This window comes from Macadamia integrifolia, chromosome 4 (genome assembly GCF_013358625.1).
Source record: "Macadamia integrifolia cultivar HAES 741 chromosome 4, SCU_Mint_v3, whole genome shotgun sequence".
Classification (NCBI taxonomy): Eukaryota; Viridiplantae; Streptophyta; class Magnoliopsida; order Proteales; family Proteaceae; genus Macadamia; species Macadamia integrifolia.
Window position 1 is genome coordinate 28,252,392 of NC_056560.1, and position 5,919 is coordinate 28,258,310.

Genomic DNA, 5,919 nt, shown 5'->3' on the forward strand with positions numbered 1-5,919 from the left:
GTTTCTAAAATTTAAGAGCCTTTTGAGCATTATATTTTTTATTATATTTACCTCTCTTGGCTCTAGCACAGTCTTGACCAATAGGGATTTATCCCAGGCTAGTCCCAAATTGTCACACACCAATTCCGACAATCCCAACTTACCTTTAGGAAATACCAGTAGTGTGAGTAAGATGTATACTCGTCTTACCAACCTACTAGGATCTCTAATAACGGTACCTTAAATTCACAACCTCCCACATCGAACTAAATAAATTACAATAAAATCAGAGTAGATCATAGAGGAATCATTCTTAAAGTGGGGTATCATCTAAATGATACTATATATTCATAACCAAGTTATTCGTTTACAAATATCCACGACTTATAAATAATAAGCCAAAAAGAATACCATTCACAATTCGGTATTAGAATAACACAAAATGACACCCAACCACTCAAGGTGCAGCAAAAGCACAGGTGTCGCATGTGCAGTCCTGATCATGCTCTTCCACTTCTAGCATCCACCAGTCAGTCACTCCGTACTCAGGTGCCGAGGTAGAGTCGCATCCCATCAGTACTACGGTACCTGCATCATCATCTACAAAGTAGCATATACGTGAGGTGAGCTCCAACTAGCTCAGTGAGGGGTGGGGTTTATGCACAATCAAGCACAACCATCCACATATATAAAATAAATCATGATGCCATGAGTACAGAAATAAACACATGTCCATGATGCGAATGGTGCAATCCATTTACTTATTAAACCACCTAATAATACAACTGTCACACCCCACTCGCACAAAGCCGAGCCTGTGATCGAGTTAACACCGGTTAACTCACAAACCCGTCAGGATCAACAATGCAATAACTACGGTACATCATACATCTACTAAACTAAGATAAGACCTGTATTTTCAGTGGAAGTTATGTTCATAATAATACCTGTAATTGTTTCCCAAATACTTGATACCCAAATTGAGTTATAAATGTTACATACATTTGTGCCCGAAGGCATGATATATATTAAAAAATATAACATTCTAAGCATCATGTAACAAAAGGAAGTACATCAAAAAGAATAAAAAAGAATCACTCAGGAGTCACAGCTGCCACACAGCACAATCCTCGCATGTGCAATCGACACTATGCTCGAACTTGTTAGGGACCCACCAGTCCTCAGATGGAAACTCCACAATGGGGTCCGACTCTTGATCACCAAGTGGGTAACCTGTAAAATCACCTAAAAAGAGTTGTGCGCTTGGGACGAGCTCACTAGCCCAGTAAGTGAAAAGGAAGACCACATAAGGAAAACAACACAAACAGTCACAACACAAATGCACCTATATATAATTTATTTTGACCCTATTAGCCTAACAACATTACTAGGTAATGGGTTTTGTGCTACTCACAACCACAGTGCGCGTATGTCCTTGGTACGAGCTACGAACCCCATCCCTCGATACGCCCATAGGATTGTCAGAGAAGGCCCACCGTTGGTACTAAAATTTAAAATGTAAGCCGACTCCCAACAAATTTAAATGACAGAAAGTAAATGGGTGACTCCACCCGAAATAAAAGCAATACGATCGGCCCTCTGAATATGCCACCGGGGTTACCGACTGTCCTAGCCAAGGATTAAAGTATCGGTATCGATCGCCGTATCGGTCGGCTAAAATTAAGATACGTATCCGAGATACGCTAAGATACGCTAAAGATACACACATAAATGAATAGGAAACATTTTTTTAAACACTTTTATATAAAGAGTTTGTTAAAAAAAGCTATTGATAACATGTATTATGCATAAACACTAAATTAAGGGTATCGTACTAAGAATTCAAGGTTTGTAGTTGTCCCATAAATGTAAAATCCTTATTCCCAACTTTGATTTCCACTTTAGTTAGAGAGAAATATGGCTGACAGCAACTTTGGAAAAAAACCCTTCAAAAAATTGTGTTTTTCTGAAAAATTACCCATCTTGGCCATTATATGACCGATATCTACCGATCGATACATACCGATACTCACCGATACATATTGATACTCATCGATACGTACCGATATATATATCGATACTCACCGATACGTGCCAATACATACCGATACGTACCGATTGATACGTACCGATCGATACTTACCGATACTCACCGATATGTACCAATACATACCGAAACGTACATTTTACCTCAATTTTATAATTTTCATAGTCGTATCGAGGCATATCGTATCGTATCTATGTGTATTGGTGGTGTATTGATGCATATCGGTATGTATTGTACGATATATATCGATACGAAAGGATTTTAAAAATTTCATGTATCGTATCGGTCGGCTAAATTTAAGATACGTATCGGAGGGTATCGTATCGGTATCGGAGATACTTAAAACCATGGTCCTAGCAATCAACTGTGCATACTTCTAACTGCTGTAGGAGTTCGACAACCGCAACCCGATGCTTCCCCCTAATGATCCCCCAACATGTAAACCCCTATTGGGAAGGGTCGTAGCATAAGGGTAAATCACATCCTAGCCACATGCTTCTATATGAGTATATTACGATTACACAATGGCACCACCATGCACTCGTTTCCAAGCCAACTACGGCATCTAAAATCTAGCATGCATATCATGTCCAAATGAGATTCCTCCATCACATACATCAAGACATAATGAATATTTCATCATAATACAAAGCATAGCATATTATGTAAATGCACATTCAAATGTGTGATATGGCATATGTGATGTCTAGTCTACACACAAGTGACATGATGACATAGCTATACTAACATATGTTAAATGATGCATAACATTCTGAAATTAAATCAGAGTCCACTCCCCACTTACTTGTATATGTACACGGTGCTTGTACCCGGTACAAAAAAGATCCGATGTGTGGGTACACATATATTGAGTGTAACCTATCATAAACATAATGGTTTATCATTTCGCTATGTTGGGGTCAAAATCATTATGTTTGAACACTAAAATCGGGTTTAGAATCATAAATGGCATTACCCATCAAATTTGGACCAATTCTGGGAATTCTGCAAAGATAGGTGAGCTAGAGCCAAAGACCGGTGGGCTATGTAGCCCGTCGGTTTCTCTAAAGCCTAGAAACTAAGTTCTGAGAACTCAGGTGGGCTAAAACCAGAAGACCGGTGGGCTATGTAGCCCATCGGTTTCAGCCTACTGGTTACTCCAGAGCCTAGAAACTGAGTTATGGGAACTCAGGTGGGCTAAAACCAGAAGATCGGTGGGCTATGTAGCCCATCGGTTTCAGCCCACCGGTTACTCCAGAGCCTAGAAACTGAGTTCTGAGAACTCAGGTGGTCTAAAACCAGAAGACAGGTGGGGCAAAAATACCCCCAGTCTTTGAACGAAATTTTTCCAACATCATTCTTGACTTTCCTCCGGCTTAGGGAACTTGTTTGGGGACGATCCGGTGACTCAAATCACTTGTCTAAGGTCCAATCACGTACCCTCAACCTAGATCTAAGATCAAATCAAAAGAAAAAGAAGATTCTTACCTCTTTTTCAAGAACACTAATGAAACCCCAAATTTCACATCTTTTGCTCAAGAACCTCCAAATACTCTAGATCTTCACCAACACTCTTTTCAAATCCTTCAAAAACATTATACACACCTTCCATTGGACCTTAGATTTGATTATCCAAGTAGGATTAGCAAGATCCAAGTAAGTTCCTTCCCAAAATCAAAAAGAGGGTTTAAGGATGGGGTTATCCTAAGAATCCTTGGAATGTGTGCAATACCTACCTCAAATCAAAGACCTCGGCAAGCTGATCATAAATCCAGGCTCGAAATACCAAGACCTAGCTCTGGTGAAGCTCTGCGGTCAACTTCCCCTTGTTCTTCTTTCTTTTTCTTCCTCTTTTCCTTTCTTCTTCTTTCTCTCTCTTCTTTACTCTCCCACCGACCAACTAACATTAATGAGGGAAAATACAATCAATGTCTTCCCTTTTATACCTAGGCCCCCAAAATATCTTCTAAACCTCAGGTGGGCTATCTCAGGTGGGTATATCCCAGGTGGGCTATATCTTAGGTGGATATATCTCAGGTGGGCTATATCTTAGGTGGGCTTTAATGGGAATAAACTCCCACATAATATTAGATTACATTGGCACCTACAAATACTAGTACGTACCTTTAATTTTTGTACATGGCCTCGTGGTGCGCGTAAGTGCAAGGCTTGGGTGCACGTATTACACTTAGTACCCGCCCGGTCATGTCAGGCCAACCCGAGTTCAAGGTCACCCTTGCTACCATATTCCATATGGTACCTGTGTCGGTTCTCTCTAGTTCTGCCCCTGTATGATCAAACCATCTCAATGTGGTAAATTAGACCAAGTTTAGATCATAACAACTAAGTCAGGTAAATACTACTACGACACATTAGGCTATATCCCTGGGCCCGCCACTAGCACATCAGTCACCCAGCGATACAATCCCTAGTCATGATTAGGATCCTGTTGATCTCAGAATGCAACCGTCGGTCTCCCAACAAACCCCTGATAACTCCCTCCTAGTAATCACGGCAGTGGAATTACCATCGGCCACGCTAGACTAGTTCCCGACTCCGACAACAATCACATTGTACTGTGGGTGTGGCATTCCAGAATGGTTCATTGAACATACCACCATTGGGTTATCTAACTTATCCCCTGTTGGCATGGGGATGTAGCATAAGGAATGTTACCTAACCCCAATATCCTACACGCCTTGCATAGTAATACAGTTAGTATGGACCACACGACACCAGAATCACCATCGGTCACAAAGCGGGTCCATTTCCTAGTATAGTCTCGGGGTACATGATATCGGAATTAGCATCGGTCACAAAGTGTAACCCATGACCATATACCTATTTTAGCATCAAGCAGTTGAGTATGGACTATGCAACACCGAAATTACCATCGACCACGAAGTATATCCATTTCCAAATGCTATCCCGGAGTACACAATATCGGAATTACCATCAGCTACAAAGTGTAATCCGTGACTACATCTAATCTAATGCACATAGTTAAGCATGAATGCAATATCCATATGGAAATCACAGTACCAGAACCACTTCTGCCACACCGGATTCTGTCTCACAATATACATCTCATATCAATTCCAATTCCAATGACAATATACTATGCATTAATATATGATGTTATGGAACACTATAGTCATTTAAGCACTTAAATAATCATGTGGAAATCCTAACACATGTGAGCAGTTCTAAAATAATTATATATTATAAAAATAAAAGTCAACCATCCCTCACATTGTTTATGTTTTGTTGAATTGGGTCCCAAGTGTGTCAACTAGATGTTCAATTCACTTTCGGCCTTGGGATATGTGCATGTCACACCCTATTTCCAGTAGACCCAAATTACTGTATAGGAATACCGGTGGTGTGAGTAAGATGCTTACCCATCTTACAAACCTACAAGGATCTCTGATTGTAGTACCTTAATGATTCACAGTCCCACATCAAAAACCAACTAATAGCAGTGGAATTAGAGTATAATAGCGGAATCATAAGTAAAATGGAGAACATCTAGTGTTAATATAAATATCCATAACCAAGTTTATCTGTTTACAATTAATCATAACTTATTCATACATAATCCCAAAAGAATACCAATAGTATCATTCGATATCAAAAATCACCAAAAGTGCACTGTGATCTTCAGGGTGTGGCATAAGCGTAGTGGTCAAAAGCATAGTCCTGGTCGTGGTCCTCCGCTTCTCGTATCGACCAGTCGCTCACTCCATACTCTGGCCTAGAGGGTAACGTGTCACACACAATAGGTACAACGGTACCTACATCATCATCTAAAAGGGGCATATATGTGGGGTGAGCTTTCCAACTCGCTCAGTGAGGGGTGGGGTTCATGCACAACCAAGCAAAGACAATTACAT

The 5,919-nt window shown here is 40.3% G+C and overlaps 1 long non-coding RNA gene across 1 annotated transcript; it reads right to left on the minus strand.

The window, feature by feature from the left end:
* Window positions 1–289: 289 nt before the first annotated feature.
* On the minus strand, window positions 290–3,913 carry LOC122075659. Its single transcript, XR_006139317.1, has 2 exons — window positions 3,763–3,913; window positions 290–579 (listed from the first exon to the last, which is right to left on the minus strand). It is a non-coding gene; the product is annotated as an uncharacterized LOC122075659 (long non-coding RNA).
* Between the last annotated feature and the right edge of the window lie 2,006 nt (window positions 3,914–5,919).